This window comes from Triturus cristatus, chromosome 1_2, assembly GCF_964204655.1.
Source record: "Triturus cristatus chromosome 1_2, aTriCri1.1, whole genome shotgun sequence".
In the NCBI taxonomy this organism is placed as follows: domain Eukaryota; kingdom Metazoa; phylum Chordata; class Amphibia; order Caudata; family Salamandridae; genus Triturus; species Triturus cristatus.
The window spans coordinates 662,807,494-662,825,652 of record NC_140580.1 but is presented as its reverse complement, the minus strand read 5'-3'; the positions used below and the strand labels follow the sequence as shown (position 1 = coordinate 662,825,652).

The 18,159-nt window shown below is 47.0% G+C and overlaps 1 long non-coding RNA gene across 2 annotated transcripts in view; it reads right to left on the bottom strand.

The window, feature by feature from the left end:
* The window catches only part of LOC146867820 (uncharacterized), a 71,849-nt gene that overhangs the window by 19,129 nt on the left and 34,561 nt on the right, over positions 1–18,159 (bottom strand). The gene's annotated exons all lie outside the window — the stretch shown is intronic.

The following is an 18,159-nucleotide window of genomic DNA, read 5'->3' as shown; positions in this document are numbered from 1 at the left end:
ACCCCTCATCAGCCATGCTAGCTTGAATCCAGTGGCACAGTGAGCCCGGGACCTACGTCTCGGCATTTCTGGCATACTTAGAGTGAGAAAGCAAAGGCCACAAAAATGATGGATGGAATGCAGAACAAATCAAACATTCACCACCAGTCTAGAGATCTGGGTTATATTCATCATTCTTTTGCTCACCATGCCAACCCAGTTTAGACCCAGCCATATGAAAATCAGTCTTGACCTTGCTTCTCATGGGAACAATCCAACCCGTACTGCCAAGTCAGGTCCTCCCTGGACCAGAAACAAGCATTCTTGGACCGGTTTCAGGGTATCACCCCTCATCAACCAGGAAAACTTGAATCCTGTGGCACAGTGAGTCCAGGACTCACGTCTCAGCAACTCGGTGCACTTAGAGCAACATAGCAAAAGAACAAAAATGATGGATTAAATGTGGAACAAATGAAACATTCACCCCCAGTCAAGAGGTCTGGGTTAAATCCATTGTTCTTTTGCTCACTATGCTACCCCAGTTTACACCCAGCCATATGCAAATTAGTCTTGACCCTTCTCCTCATGGGAACAGTCTAATCTGAACTGCCAAGGTCCTCCCTAGACCAGAAACAAAGCATCCTGGGATCGGTTTCAGGGTATCACCCCTCATCAGCCAGGCTAGCTTGAATGCAGTGGCACAGTGAGCCAGGGACCCATGGCTTGGCATACCGGGCGCACTTATAGTGAGAAAGCAAAAGACACAAAAATGATGGATGGAATGCAGAACAAATCAAACATTCACCCCCAGTCAAGAGATCTGGGTTAAATCCATTGTTCTTTTGCTCACCATGCCACCCCAGTTTAGACCCAGCCATATGAAATTCAGTCTTGACCTTGCTCCTCATGGGAACAATCCAACCAGTACTGCCAAGTCAGGTCCTCCCTGGACCAGAAACAAGCATTCTTGGACCGGTTTCAGGGTATCACCCCTCATCAACCAGGAAAACTTGAATCCCGTGGCACAGTGAGTCCAGGACTCACGTCTCAGCAACTCGGCGTACTTAGAGCGAATAAGCAAAAGAACAAAAATGATGGATGGAATGTGGAACAAATCAAACATTCACCCCCAGTCAAGAGGTCTGGGTTAAAACCATTGTTCTTTTGCTCACTATGCTACCCCAGTTTAGACCCAGCCATATGCAAATTAGTCTTGACCCTTCCCCTCATGGGAACAGTCTAATCTGAACTGCCAAGGTCATCCCTAGACCAGAAACAAAGCATCCTGGGATCGGTTTCAGGGTATCACCCCATATCAGCCAGGCTAGCTTGAATGCAGTGGCACAGTGAGCCAGGGACCCATGGGTTGGCATACCGGGCGCACTTATAGTGAGAAAGCAAAAGACACAAAAATGATGGATGGAATGCAGAACAAATCAAACATTCACCCCCAGTCAAGAGATCTGGGTTAAATCCATTGTTCTTTTGCTTACCATGCCACCCCCGTTTAGACACAGTCATATGCAAAACAGTCAAATCCAAACTGCCAAGCCAGGTCTTACCTGGACCAGAAACAAGCATCCTGTGACCGGTTTTGGGAAATCATTCCTCTTCAGCAGCACTTTAGGCCCACTTTATGCATTTAATTTACAGGCCCTGGGCGCATCTAGTACCACTTTAATAGGGACTTACAAGCAAATTAAATGTGTCAATTGGGTGTAAGCCAATTTTACCTTGTTTAATGGAGAAAGCACAAGCATTTTAGCACTGATTAGCAGTAAAAAAAATTGCGCAGAGTCCTAGAAGCGAACAAAACCGGTTCCATTCAAATAGCTTTATTTCGGTTACATTCCCATAAAAAGCACATCGTCATACAATATAATATAATGAAATCCTCTGTGACATCCATAAAATGTACAGTTCTTTATCACAATATATAAAAACACTTTCTAATAAAGCATAGTAAAAGAAGAAAAGTTGAAAAAAGAAAAAAATCTTAATGTGGTCAAACACATTAAAGTTTCAAGCAGTTTTTCTTGCGCTTTAAACGTATAGCAAATAAATACCCACTAAGCCCAAAGAATGTCTCCTCAGTGATGTGTCTGATTTTAAAATTCTCAGGGCATCTTTAATTTTTCTGACTACTAAGTTGTGACTCAATGGTCTAATCCATTTCATCCTCATATTAAAATATGCTGGACAAAAATAATAAGACATGTGTAATGTTTTCCTCTATATTCAAAGTGCATAATGTGCACTTAGTTTCTCCCAAAATGGGTTCAGAAAACAGGAGAGTGAAGGCACAACGTTTCGGGATAACTCTGTAGAAAAAGCCAAGACCAACATGCATAAATACATACATGATGTTGCACAACTAAATGGTATATTATATGTATAGTATATCTGCTGTGCTGGATATATGTACATTGTTCTTTCTAAAGTGTCATGTTGAAAAGGTGTCCACATACCGCACTTTGCTATCTCCTTCATTAGTTACTTAAGCTTAATATGATTATTTGTTGAATTACGTACTCTCCGTGTTTTGTAGTACTTTTTCCTGGTTTGCTTTCCTTTTTCATATGCTCTTATTAAATTAAAAGTCAATGACAATCATTCAGCTAGAAAAATGTAACCTAAATGGAACAAATTTATTTATAAAGTTTTATATAGCGCAAACAAGATCCCGAAGGATATCAGAGCGCTTTACAAAAGGATGGAAGGAAGGTAATAAATGCAGTAACAACATCAGGTAGGAGTAGAAACAAGAATAATCCCATAATATAACTACGAATGGGTCAAAGGAGAGTAATACAATAAACAAGTGAACATCAGAGTATAGGGGGGAAATATTATGCGGTCAAGAAGAGCAATATCCAATGATGGTTAAGTAGTTGTAGGGGCAATGGCTTTGAGCAGCCTTAAGGTAGGAATTTATTCATTAGGAATCTTGTGACTTCCAGCTTGAAATCGGTCATTGAGTAGATTCTGCGTACTTCCGGTAACAGAGAATTCCAAATCTTTGGAGCAGTGCCGGAGAAGACTCGGTGGCAAGTTCTCTTTTTGTTAAAGATTTGCGGTTTCAGGAGGAAAGCGATAGCGCTTCTTGAGGCTCTACCACCACAGGATAATTCAAGCTTTTGCGCTAGATACCTGGGGGTTTTGAAGTGAAGGGCTTTGTGCGCCAGAACCGCAATCTTTAACTGGATTCGAGCTGCGTAGGGCAACCATTTGAGAGATTTTAGGACTTGGGATATATGCACATTTCGTTTGGTACCTGTAACAAGTCTAGCCGCAGCGTTCAGCGGTGCCCTTAGAGGAGCCAGGGTGTATTTGGGGAGACCACAGAGCGTAGTGCTGCCATAGTCTAATCTCGGTAAGACAAGCGCTTGGACCACATGCTTGAAATCAAGTTGCGGAAGGAATGGTTTGATATTTCTAAGTGTCCTCATCAAGTGATTTGTTCCCTTACACACTTTGCTGATATGATTCTTCATGTTCAGGTGCTGGTCCAGGGTGATTCCGAGAGATTTGGCTGAGTCTATAATGTGGGGGTTGCAGTTGAAAGCAGTGAGGTGATTTAGCCAAAGGTTTGGCTTAGGGATGTGGGATGGAGGCGTGATGAGAAGGAATTCAGTTTTGGAGGTATTGAGCAGGAGATGGTTCTCAGTTAATCAATTTTGAGTAGGTGTTAGGGTAGAGTTGAGTGAGATGATGTTATCCGGGGCAGAGATTTTTAAATAAAGTTGGGTATCGTCTGCATACATATGGGAGAGAATGTTCATTGAATTTAATGAGTTAGCTAATGGTTCCAGGAAAAGGTTGAAGAGTATGGGAGATAGGGCGGACCCTTGGGGTACCCCCATGAGAACTGGGGAGGGTTAGGAGAGAGAATGGTTCGCCTTCACTCTTTGTGATCTGTGGTGAAGGAAGGACGAGAACCATTGTAATACCAGACCAGAGAAACCCATCCTGTACTTCAGGATGGATAGGAGGTTGTTGTGATTGACAGTGTCGAATGCGGAGGAAAGGTCAAGGAGGATTAGGAGGCATGATTCGTTATGGTCAAGCATTTTTAAAATGTCATCCATAACATGAGTCAGCGCCGATTCAGTACTGTGCCCCTTCTGAAAACCAGATTGATACTGGTCAAGGAGTTGGAAATTCTCAATATGTACACAAAGTTGGGATTGTTCGCATTTTCTAGTAGTTTGGCTAGGGTGGGAATGTTGGAGATAGGGTGAAAGTTATTAAGGTCGGCTCTATCTGCATTAGGTTTTTTTAGTATAGGTGATACCTGAGCTGCCTTTAAGCTGTCTGGGATTGTGCCTTGTGACAGTGAAGCGTTTACAATACTTGTCCAGGTGGGGATGAGGGCATTCTTGATTTCTTTGAAGAAGGCCGGGGGCAATGGGTCGTTGAAGTGGTTAGAAGGGTTGATATTTTGGAGAATCTTGTTGTGTCTTGTTCACTGAATGGGGTAAAGGTGTCCCCTGATGCATTGTTCTTGGTGATCGTGGTGATAGGTTTGCAAATATAACAAATATCTATACAAGCGCAAACACAACATAAATACATACATAGTGTATTTGCTGAAAAGTGGCCCCACTGGGAGACACATTATGTACAGCAGTCAGCACAAACAGACGTAAAGAGACTAGTTTTCTATTGCTCAGTGACCAGCCCAATGTTACCGGGTCCGTGACCCATGTTAATTGCTGTCAAAGATTCCTTGTCAGGACTGCAGTGTGCGGGGTTGGAGTCCTTGGCATAACATACCTGAACTTCGAGGTCCACTGTCCTCATAGACGTCCCCAGCAGGGCGGACCAAACTGGAGACCCACGTTTCAGTTTTGCACTGGTGACAAAGAAAGTAGTTCTGCTGGCCTTGGCATCTGGGGCTGTGTGGGTGCCATCTTAGTTTTTAGGTCTCACAGACCTAGCGTTGGAGTGCATGCGCTCCTTGCTCTGCAAGGCTTATTGTGATCGAGATGATTTCTGAAGGGGACTTAAAGCCACGCCCATCATTTCATTGGCCAGCGTCATACTTTATGCTAAACGCTGGCCTCTGATTGAAAGTGAGGCTTTTTGGTGACCGCCCTGTCTCCTTTAGGCCTCACCCATCTGGACTGGATCATTTCCTTGCGGCCTGACATGGTCTGATTACTGGGTAAAGCACTTTTTGTTATTATTTGGGTAATGGCGACGGCTTTTTTCAGTCGCCTTTGGCAAGGGCAGCTACGTGTTTATTTTTGCATCGTGCTCTCACTTAAAGTGAAAGCGAGATGTAAATATAAAGAAGCTGCTGTCTTGTCTCCTTCAATTACTCTTTAAGCACTTTTTGCTTTTTATTCATCTTCGGCAAAGACAGCCGCGTGTTTATTTTTGCATCGCGCTTTCACTTAAAGTGAAAGCGCGAGGCAAATATAAACAAGCGTCTGCCTCTGCAATGGCGTGAGCTTGTTTATTACGGTATTTTGCTTAGAATCACAGGCTGTCGAGCCTACGCCGAGACTTACTTTCCTAATCCCCATGCCAATGCGTGTTTTTTTGTTGCCAGCGTGTATCCTACTCAGGTTGTTTTCCGTGCAAGCAACCCTGCTAGGCGTGGGATTTTGCGCGCTGAGGGAGGGGCCCCCAGTGAAAGTCTGCACGACCACAGACATGCACGCTTGTGAATATTCACTACAGCAGGGAGGTTCACGCCCCAAATGCGCTAGTAGATTTACTGCTGCAAAGTGTTAGCAATAAATTTGTATTTATGACGAGAACGGAGATGTGGGGATTTCCCTTTGGAGAAAGAAAAAAAAAACATATTGCAAACAAATGCAGGTTTTCGCCCTGTTGCCATATTCCTGTCCAAATAAATGATTACGCATGCGAGGGCTCCTGGGACTGCCCTGAATGTTCCTTAAAATTGTAAATGTATTCCAAAACTAGCCATAGATCTACAAGAGTAAATGTCTGACTTGTACCGCTCATGCGTGGTAAATTTGGCCTCAAGTCTGCAAAACCATGATGAGCTGTCACCAGCGTTTGTGCCACAAATAGTCGAGGCACATAGCAGCCGCATAGCAGAGTCCAAACTGGAGCCAGCCTGCCTGGGCTCTCCCCCCGCACCCACCCCAAACACTCCTTCAAAGGGGATCACATGTGTACTGTGTGAGGTGTGAAGAGGGCCGCTTCTAGGATAGCTGATAAGATTCACTGTCAACACGAGGAAAGTGAGAGGGGTGGCCTCTTCGCAAGCATTCCTGCCCACCCCCAGCCAGGGCATGCACAGGGCTGACACAACACAGCAGTCCCAACCCATCTGAGAGGGGGAAACAACCCCCAGGTAAACAGCCTTGTTTAGCCACCATCCACGAGGGGATTAAAAGCAGGGACAGGGGGGGCGTGGCCAAGATGGCGGAGTAGACGGACGTCTTCCCTGTCGGCTCCTGCCCCGTGGAGCCCCTAGCCTCGGTTTCTGCGCTGCATCTCCCCCCACGCAGCGAGAGGACCTGTGGCGGAAGCTGCGGAGCACCAGGGCCGGCCGGTGCGCAGCTTACAGCTCCAGGGAAGACCCGGTGACGGGCGAAAACACGGACGGAGCAGAGGCGCCGCGAGGAGGCGGGGCATCGCGCCGAGCCTGACGTGACTGCCGTCGGCCGGCACATCACGCGAGGGACCCGGAGCGCCGGAGAGGCCTGCGGACGCGCTGCGGCGAGACGCGGCCCCCTGCCTTTGCTGACCCAGGGGACAGACAGCGACCCAGCGACCGACGGAGGCGGGCCCTGGCCCAGTAAACGGTTGGACTCCTTCGCAGGTGGCGGCGAGGGGTAGCGGCGCGGCGGATCCCCCCCGGAGGCCCCGGGGGGACAGGTGCAGCCCTAGCACACACGGACGTCGGCGCTGGGCCCCCGCTAAGGCGACTGGGTGATAGAGGGGTGGGGAGCGCCCTCTCCCACCCGGAAGATAACGGAACTGGCCCCGGTACACGGAGGCGGCGGCCCTCGGCAGTAGAACCGGCGACTGGTGGGGAGCGCCGCTGCGGAGACAAGGTGGGCCAGTGTGGAGAGTGGGGGGCAGGACCTTGAAGGGCCCCGACAGAGAGCCGGCTGCCCAGGACATAAGTGAGTGGGCCCTGCTGGCGGAGACGGGAAGGCTGTGCATTCGGGGCGGCCAACGGCCCAGCTGGAGAGGCGACAGAGAGACGATCTCCCCACGCGCCCATCTGCGGAGTTTCTCTCTCGGAACCCTCATGGCGGTGCAGGAGGGCGACTGGGGTCCGCAGGCCCGTGTCCGCAGCAGGGAGGGACAGAGCGGAGAGTACTGCGGCCCAACGGCACCGGCATCGGCGCAGCTGCGCCGACGGATGCGGAGGTAGGGGTGCCCGCCGTGGGAGAGTTCGGAAGGAGTGGCAGGAGCGCGTCACGGGACGGCCTTCACGCCGGTGGTGCGGGTGGCCCCGCAGGAGAGCCGGAACCAGCGCCGAGGGGAGGCGGGAGTTGCACCCGTTGCGCCACGGGGCCGGAGACTGCAGGAGGTGGACCAGTGGCTGTGTGGGTCCGGGAGCGGCCGTGCCCCAGCGACCATGGCTGGCAACAAGGGAGGGAGGAAGGGGGAGCGTACCCTTCCGGAGCTACTTGGACGACAACAGCACCGGGCGGATCGGGGGCAGCAGTCCCCTGGTACCTCAGGAGGGGCGCAAGACACTGGACACGGAGAACCTCCCCTCACCAGGTCCTTTATGGAGTCTCTCTTCAGCACCCTTCGGGAGGATTTCCAAACTCTGAAGAGTGAAGTGGCAGGTGAGGTGCGGGAGATGCGCCGGGAGGTGGATGGCCTGGGAGAGTGGGTGGCCGCGGTGGAGGACGCCGGTAGCAGAAGAGACGAGGAAGTTGAGAAACTGCAACAGGAAGTGCTGCGCCTCCGGGACCAGCAAAATGACCTCCAGGCACACGCTGAGGACCTTGAAAATAGGTCTAGACGGAACAACATTAGGGTCCGCGGACTTCCTTCCTTGGCCGAGGAGGCAGACGTCGCAGGATGTATGCAAGCCCTGTTCTGTGAGATATTGGGGAAAACGGATGGGTTCCCTATACGGATCGACCGAGCGCATAGAGTGGGACCCCAACGAAGCGCGTCGGCGCGGCCCCCGGACATTCTGGCTTTCCTCCCGGATTTCCGACTCAAGGAGCGCATCATGACAGAGGCACGGAAGCGGCAACCTCTGACTTTCCGAGGCCATCAGGTGGCCCTCTAACAGGACCTGTCAGCTATCACGCTGCAGAAGCGTAAAACGTTCAAGGTGGCTACGGACTTTCTCAGGACACATGACACGCCCTATACCTGGGGGCACCCCTTTCGACTCATTTTCCGCTGGAATGGTACGATGCACCAACTGCGCTCCCTGCAGGAGACTTGTGGGGTCCTGGGAATCGAGGTGCCGGAGGCCGAGGGGGACGCACAGAGGCGGGGGCACCCCCGGGAGGATGGATGGCGGAGGGTCTCGGGGCGTCGGCCCCGTGGACGAACTGCACGCCCGGACTCGCCCACCATCAGGGCCGGCATGGACGATGCGGTAATGGAAGTGGCCGGGACCACAGGCGTCAGAGACGTTGCATTGACTGCGTGAGCCAGCTCCGGGGGGAGATCACCACAGCCTTTATTTGCTATGCGGGTTTGGGGGCCGGGCGGGGCGGGGGCGGGCGGGGAGGAAGTGGTGGCTGGACGTCCACTAGTATACCTCACCGAAGACCTGCTTCCCAGGGAGCAGGACTTGGACATTGAAGTTTCGGGACTTGGGGGGGACAAGTGTGGGGCTGTTTGCATGTTATCAAAGGAGGATTGGGCGGGGGTCCGGGGAGTTTGGAGTGGGGCTTGGGGGACTGGGAGGAGGGGTTGGGGTTGTTTTGGGGTGGTGGGGTGCCGGGGGGGGGTCGGGGGAGTTGGGTGTGGGGGTGGGGGTTGTCCAGTGCGCTATGTCCGGAGCTGTTGCTTGGCCTGTGTTTCTCCACTTTGTCGTGCTTTGTGCTGATAAGGAGGCGCACGAGGAGGTGGATTGTGGGGTTGGGGGGTGTGGGTTTGAGTGTGCCTGCTCACTATGATCGCCACGCAGGACGCTAGCGCCTTTCTACACATTTCTTACTATGCCTCCTCATACCTTTAAGATCGTGACCCTGAATGTCAGGGGTCTGAACAATCCAGTTAAGCGGCGAGCGGTGCTTTCCTTGTTAGAAAACTCCCGGGCGGACATATGCCTTCTTCAGGAAACCCACCTGTTACCACAGGATACACATAGGCTACGCTCTTGTAAATTCCCGACGCAGTATTTCTCTTCCGGTATTGCCAAGACAGCCGGGGTGGCGATTCTAGTGGCTCGACATTTCCGGGGGGAACACATCCACAAACTAGCAGAGATAAAGGGGAGGCTGTTGGCACATAGGTTTCAGGTGGTGTGGTAAATAATTTAATTACCGGGACTTAATTTGATACAGAACATAATAAAAATAGCTCAATAAATAAGAGGCAAAATCCGTGGTATTAGAGGTTCGGAATGGGCTTTATTCCAGTGGACGATTCGGAATCGTGGCCTCCAGGTTCCATCACCACGGAGGTTCAGGAAGTGAAGTACATACATTATTGATAATTAATCACTTTTATACAATAGGCATTACAGTGAAGCAAATGCGAGAGGCGTAACAATTGATAAGGAAGATAACATTATTCATGCGTAATGAAAATGGGCGTGATTGGGCGTAACAAAGGAACGTCATCAGGTATGATGTCATAATGGGGTGGTTCCATGAAAGAATTTCGCAATGTCAGCAGAATTACTTGGCAGAAATGCGCGCGCAGCAGCATGACGTGTGATTGACGTGCAGCTAGGGGGTGAAGGGGACTTGACATTTAGCTCTACATGTGGCGACAGATGTCTGGAGGGTCAAGTCAACCTAATCCCAAATCATATCTAACATCCTATGTTTAAAGAACTATGTTATCCAAAAGAGAGGTCTCTTAGAGTAGAATCTTATTCTATACTGACTATACTGACTGTTAGTGCGTGTACAAGCGTCTAAGTGTCTACACTAGATGCGAGGACAGAAGTCTTCCATGGTAATAGGGCTATGAATTACTTGTATAAAGACAGAGAAGCCGGGCCTTTGCTCGGTAGCTGGCAGAATGTTTACTTAAACTACTAGACAGGAATGCATTGGACAGGGAGCGGAGCAGATAATTTCGAAGGTGAAATACAGTTCTTGGCAGGCAGCAAGCTGATGTCAGGCATCGTGAGCCGCGCAGAGGATGAGACAAAGTTCATGGTCACAGATGCAGGCTCGGACTGGAGCTTCAGAGACAGAAAGCAAGAAAAGCTTGATGACAGAATCAGGGCCTACTTGCCTGGACTGTAAAATGGCATAAGTGAACCATATAAAGCCGGTGGCCTTTCGTACTTAGGAATGGAATATCCGGCCCATTCATGGCGGATCTGAAAGAGGACATGTTAACGGTGGACGCACATGTATTTGCGTCTTCATAACTGGAACTGGAGGGAACATACATGTACTTGTAACATGCACATAGAACCGTTGGGGTCCAAGATAGGGGACATAACTGACCAGGAAAATCCATATTTCCACATTCCCTCCTTGTCCCCTACTTGCCCGTCAAGAGATATCAATTTTCATCAATCCATTGATCTGTTCATATAGCATCATTTGTTCTTCTTTCTTCTTCCGGGATCTTGAACGAAAATCTTGATGTGGAATACACGATGTGGCACACAGACCACAAATCGCTGGTCCACATTGCAGGCATAAGCAGCAACTGAATAGTATGAGAAGGCCAATACCTAGGAAGGATAGAACTCTCCATCCCCAGGCTGATAACACGCTCCAAAACCACCCGGACCAAGTCCAAGTGCCTGGATTCTGGTGTATCTGGCTCACAATCTTATGAAGGCGGGTTATAGCTTTATATACAGATGGCGAATTTTCTGGTATAAATACGCAGCAGCTTGATCCGATGACCCTACAAGCTCCGCCCCTATCAGCCAGGATGACGTCAAGGACAAGACGATTTTGAAGCACAACAATCCGCATGGCAGACTGCTCTTCTGTTAAATTGCCTAAGGCGGAAATAGTTTCGTTCACTACTGCTTCAAGGGTTCTAGTTAATCTACGTATCAGCTTACTATTAGTAACGGTACCTATATAGGGAAAGAGACCTTTATTGAAATCTGTGTATTTTTCCCATGCTGTTTCAGTGTAATCGACTATTGGGAGATCTCTCCTTTCTCTATTGTGTACTAAATGAGTATTTCTGTGATAATCAGGAGGAGCTAGAAAAACAGGTGGCAAAAGGAATCCAATGTAGCAGGTACCATCCCAATCTAGAGGCAAACGTACATATGCCGTCTGACCACATATAAAATAGGAATGGCGGGAAGCTCTAAATGTCGACTTGCCTTGATCACTGAATTCTATTACAGTGGTGCATCTACTATGGCCCATATGTATGGAACCATTCTTTCTCACACATAATTCACCTTTTACTGGAAATACTGACATGGCGGGCAAACTTGGAGTAGCTTCGGATTCGACGTTCAAGATCAAGAGATTAAGCGTAAAGTTACCTAATCCATATACTTCATTTTCTAGATCAGTTCCTGTTCTTTTGGGAAGTCCCTCCTTGTTGGGGTGGCAGACTTTAAGTAAAACTAAGTTCAGATTTCCCCATACCCAGTTGTCTTGATAAACTGCAGAATTTGAATCTAAGGAATTAATTAAGCTAAACCATGCTCCACAGGAGCCGTTGTGAGTGAACGGGTATGGAAAAAGAGGTAGAATTCCTTTATAGTTCTGATAGGGAGGGAGTCGGCCACATATCCAACAATTTGTAGCATTGCTAACCTGATGGGAATGATGTAACATACTAATAAAAGTGTTATTGCGCAGCGCAAATCTGTATGACAATTCATGCGGAGGTAATTCACTAAAAGAATGTTCAGCAGTAACATTATAAACGTGTCTAGACATAGGATAATATATGTGCAACAATATACTTGCAATAATTATTAAAAGACTTAAGAAGAACAAAATTAATAACGTCACTGTGCAATGACTACGCAATGATTTACAGTATGCATGTCGTTTCAACATTTTTCGGGTTTTTCCTCTATTCAGATCTAAGGGATACATGTCAGAGACAAATTCAACCGCTTCACCTTGGAGAGGACTTAAACAATCAAATTGCCCGACTGATTAGATCTGAGTTTTAGTTTGTATTGTTCGTGACTACTTGATTCAACCAAAGGAGGTTTTGAGTCAATGGGTGAAGACACGCGAGGTGTGGTTTTTACATCCGATGGTAGTCCATAAAATTTCTTGATATGACTTGAATGTACCCAGCCTTTTCTGCCTTCGATCTTTACGGCTGTCCTTGTGGTGAGCAAGACCAATTGCGGCGACCTCCACCTAGGATCCAGCTGAGTCTTTCGATCAAAGTTCCTCACTAAAACGAGATCCCCCGGAATTACGTCGTGGGGTTTCACCTCAGTGTTGTCAGGAAAAGCTGCAGCTACCTGTGAACGACAAGATTGTAGTGCAGACATCAAGGAAGCCAAATAATCTGTCAGCATATTACAGTCAATATCAGTTATTTTACGTGGTATAGGCGTCCCCCACATATTTGGTGGTCTGCCAAAGATCACCTCATACGGGGATAGCCCTGTTCGAGAGTGTGCTACCATTCTCATGTAAAAGAGTGCAACTGGTAATGCTACTACCCAGTCGACACCTTTCTCCCTGCATATTTTGGACAATCTAATTTTCAGGGTCTGATTATGTCTTTCCACGAGACCTGCTGCCTCGGGGTGTCGGACACAGTGGAATTTCCACTGGTAGCCTAACAAAAGTGAAACGTGTTTCATTAGTTCGGATGAGAACGGCTGGCCGTTATCTGAGTAGACAGCACGTGGTAAACCGTATCGTGGGAAGAATTCTCGAACTAACTGTTTGGCAGTAGTCGGGGCAGTGTAATCTGAAACCGGGTATGCCTCTGTCCAACGGGAAAGAGCACAGACAACTACGAGAACATATTTGAATCCTCGACATCGTTCCATCTGGATATAATCCATCTGGAGGATTTCAAAAGGGTGATCAGGAGGCTGAAATCCACCCTGCTCTACGGGGATGCTTTTTCCTGGGTTGAACTGACAACAGATCATACAGGTACGAACTTTTTGTTTCGCTGCTGCTCGTAAATGTTTGTTGAACCAAATGTGTTGAATGCTGTCTAGCATAGCTTTCTCTCCTAGATGCGCTGGACTATGGACAGTGTTAATAATGACTTGGACCATTGAATCAGGAAGGAACCACACAGATTTTTCTTTCGTCATCCATCCTTGACCCGTTTGGATCCCTCCTAATTCAGTCCATTTCCTTATTTCGCCTGGAGTAGCATGTGTCTGTATGTCAATTACATCAAGAGTGGGATCCTTAACCATCATGCAATGTGTTGGCGTCTGGACTATTGTCTTTGTCATATCGGATGTTTGAGTTTGAGCAGTCTGTTTAGCTGTTCTGTCAGCTAGATCATTGCCTTGAGAAATGATATCAGTAATTTTCGTATGAGCTTTGCATTTCATAATCGATATTGTAATGGGTAAATGTATTGCATCTAATAAGGCATGAATGAGGGGTCCGTGCTGAATGTGGGCACCGTGAGAAGTTAAATAACCTCTCTCTCGCCACAGCACGCCGAAGTCATGTACAACTCCGAATGCATAACGTGAATCAGTGTATATGTTGACTCTTTTATTTGTGGCTTGAATACAGGCCTGTGTCAGAGCGACGAGCTCTGCTGCTTGAGCGGACAAGGTATTTATACACTTGGTTTCAATAATTTCAGTGTCTGTTGTGACTGCGTAAGCGGCCACTAACTCTCCTGTACCTGTTCTCATACATGAACCATCTACATACAACGTCAGGTCTGGGTCTGACAATGGGACATCTGTCAAGTCTTGTCTGGGTTTCGTCGTTATTGTAATAACTTCAATACTATCATGAGCTAGTGGGTCTGTTCCATTTACAGGAAAAAGTGTGGCAGGATTCAATGTGTTACAACGTCTGATTTCTATATGTGGCTGAAACAATGTTAATTCGTAACCTGTAAGTCTTGCTATGGTCAAGTGTTGTGTTTGCGTTCGATTCACAAGAACCTCTACTGCATGTGGTACTTGTACTGTCAATGGATGTCCTAACACTATGGCATCGCTTTGTCTGATTGCTAAAGCTGTCGCTGCCACTGATTTCAGGCACGCAGGCAGAGCCTGAGCTACGGGATCTAATGTACTAGAAAAATAAGCACACGGTTTGTGTGATCCTGCTTGTTCCTGTGTGAGTACTGACAAGGCAGTACCTTCTCGTTCTGTAACAAAGAGTGTAAAATGTTTTCTGTAACATGGTGTTGCTAAAACAGGTGCTTGGCATAGAGCTTTCTTTAAGCTTTCAAAAGCTAGTGTGTGTTCCTGAGTCCAAGGGAGGACAGTCGATGTGGCTGCCTCCTGTGTTGTTAATTGAATGAGTGGTTTTGCTAGAAATGCATACTGAGGGATCCACTGCCTACAATATGAAGTGAGGCCTATGAAAGCCCGCACCTCCTTTTGTGTCTTGGGTATTGGCATGTTAGCTATTAACTGAATGCGATCTGGTGTAAGCTGCCTTCCCTCCTTGGACAGCGAGTGACCAAGGTAAATAACTCGCTGGACACAGAATTGCAGCTTAGAAGGGGACACCTTGTGCCCCTTTTTGGCTAGAAATTGTAAAACCGTCAGTGATGCTTTTTCACATTCAGGTTCGCTTCGGGCGGTGATCAGCAGATCATCGACATATTGAAGCAGAGCAGTGTTGACTGGCATGTGTATACTGTCAAGTTCTCGTTTCAGTGCTTGGCTATAGATGCTGGGGCTTTCTGTAAATCCTTGAGGTGCGCGTGTAAATTTAAAGCTACGTCCATTTAAACTAAATCCGAACAAGTATTGGCTTTCCGGATCTATTGGGACGCTAAAAAAGGCATTCTTGAGATCAATTACAGTAAAGAATGTTGCTTCGGAATCAATAGCTGTCAGTAATGAAGAGATGTCTGGAACTACGGGGTATTGTGGTACAATACATTTATTTAGTTCGCGCAGATCAATAACCAATCGATATACTGGGGGAGCCTTTGGATCAGTTCGTTTAAGAATCGGAATTATCGGTGAATTACATACATTGGAGTCGGTCTCCACAACCACTCCTTGGCCAATAAGCTCGTCAATGATTTGCAGTAAAGCCATTACAGCATCTGGGGGTAACTTGTATTGTCGCATTCGTGGTAGTACCACTCCTGCCTTTAGTGTGACTCGATATGGTGTAATGTTCATGCAACCAACATCTGTAGGGCCTTGTGCCCATAAATGTGTGGGTAAAGTCTGCAGTCGGGAATCCATATCTCGAGACACATAGTGACCTTTCAAATCACGTAAAAACAATCTTACTCCTTCCGGAGAACAACATATTATTGCTCCTAGAGCTTTCAGTGTTTTTATACCTAACAAGTTTTCTGGACATGATTTAGTAAGCAATAAATCTGTAGTTCTGGTCAAGGGTCCTATCGTAAGTGGAAGAGGCTGTGATACTTCATTAACAATAGGTTTTCCTGAAAAACCAAGGGAAATATTCTGTGAGCCTGAGAGGGGTGCCCCTGGAACTTCACTACGTTTTATAGTTGTTCGACTTGCCCCTGTATCAAGTAAAAATTTTCTATCTTGGCCTAATAATTCACTATGTACATAAGGTCCTTCTTGGTCTACAGGGACCTCGATAAGGGGTAAGTCAACTTCCCTCTCTAGGCTGGTTCATGCATATCGTTGATAATCAGGATAGTCATACTGTGCGGTCTGGTACAGCTGTCGTGTCGTGGTTTGTGTGGCAGCAGCAGGCAACGCTGGTGCGGCTGGCACAAACTGTATAGACTGTTGTGGAGCTGGCATGGCCTGTGCATGCTGCGGTGCTCCTTGTTCATTCTGATCCTGTCTAGGTGGCCGTGGTCTTTCTTTTGTAATACCTGTGGCGATATTACGCTTCAGGACTGGGCAGTCGTGTATGTAATGTCCTGGCTGTTTACAATAGTTGCATGTCCCTTTTACAGGTCCTGCTGACTCACCAGAATGTGTCGTACCCTTTTTATGTCCTTCAGCTGGAACTGTCTGAGAGACTAGCATTTTCATTTTCGTGTCTTTCATGCGTCTTTGTTCATGTTCTTGTTCTTCTCTAATTCTATTGTAATGGTACTGTAACATTTGTAACATTTGTGATGGGGTATTACCTTGCCAGGTACTCTCGAATTTTAATACTCTATTCTTCACTTGGGACAAGGAATTTTCAACTAATTTTGTCACAAACAGATGTGGGTATGACTCGCTACTTGCTTTTATACCACTATTTATACCAAAACATTTTTCGAATCGGGCATAGAAATCACTAGTGTCTTCATCTTGCTTTTGTTTACAGGCTGAGATTGCACCCCAGTCTTCCTTTTTCGTGGTTAATAAACGTGGCAGTACCTGTACTAGTAAACCTGGTAGTGCTTTAGTTTTGTCCCCAAGCCCCGAACCTGGACCTCGGGCCTTTTCTTCATTTTCTAATGCTGTCCAATCTATCTTTTGGTCTCCTACCTCCCACTCTTTTTCCTTGAGTTTTTCATAAATGCCAGCAGGCATTAATACCTTTAATATTGTCATAATGTCGGGATAGGTATACTCTCCCATGAGTAACATGTCTTTAATTTCTCGGTGGAAACCCGCTGGGTCTTTGTCATGACTGGGTACCACTTTCTTCATTTCTAACAATTCTATTTTTGATATGGGCGTATATACAAATACACGTTTAAACTGATTGTCCTCGCCCTTTATTGGGTGCACTTCTCGTAAGGGATTCTGTCTGTCCATGTAATACATCGGTCTTTCCTTGATGGGCAATGAAACATGTTCTGGACATACAAAAAGAATGTACTGCTTTCTGGATTCTAGTATTTCCTTAATTAACTTAGTACCTGAACCTTTCCATCTATTCGTGAGTAATTCAGTCAATATATCAGGTAAGGGACCAGGATCTGAATGTTGGCTTTTATATAGTATAAGAAGTTGTTGAATCATATAAATCCCAGCTAAACGCTGTTCATCTGGGGTGAGGTTCAAAAATGTGTGTGCTACTGTATCATCACCATATTTTCCGGGACTGTCAACCCAATGAACGGCTGACCTGGCTAATTCTTGTTCATCCATAGAATCGAGTAAATGATAACCCCTTCGTTCTCGGAGTAATTTATCAGCGGCTTGGAACGAATGCTCGGGGGACCTCATATTTATTATAGGTGTTTGGAAATTCCTGTTATTATCTGGACATATCAGACGTATCGGGTCAGTAAAGCATCTAGTACTATTACAAGATCTTCCTCTACCTACATAGGCTATGGTTTCTGACTGTCCTGTGGACAGTCCTGATCCTTCCTCCTCTTCGTTTTGTTCAAACTGGTCTACCGCTAATCTCTCTTCGTGTAGGCGTTCTATTTCTTTACGGATCTTTCTGCACATGGCTATTATACATTTTTGCCTATCATGTCTCCCTTCTGATATATTCTGGCTCCATCTGGTAAGAGTTTCCATTGTTTCCGGGTCTACCCCCGGTCTGTCTTGATTTCTGATCACACAATTTATGAGGAAACGTAACAGTTCCCCCTGTATCTCCACTTTCTGGTATTCCATAGCTCTGTTAATACTTTCAGAATCTCGCCCTGTTTGGACAAAATGATATATATTATCTAGATGCACAGTCATTCCTGGTAACTTCCCTAAATACACCGCGGCTCGTCTGACACGTAATGATGCCAGGATCATTTCGTCCTCTTTGCCGGGCACAGGGTCATATCTACAATCTATAAGAAGTTCCTTAAGCGTGCGGGCATTTATGAGTTTGGGGGTACGTGGATGTGCTGACTCTTGAAAGGTAAGTTTATTTATTCTGGGTGGCGTAGAAAAAATGTTGGTAGCACCTCCAGTAGCCCCGTCTGGGGTATCGGGCGTGAAAGGATTCGTTGAACGCGATACAGCAACTATAGGTGTGGACACAGCTATAGAAGTAGCTGTAGGAACGGATG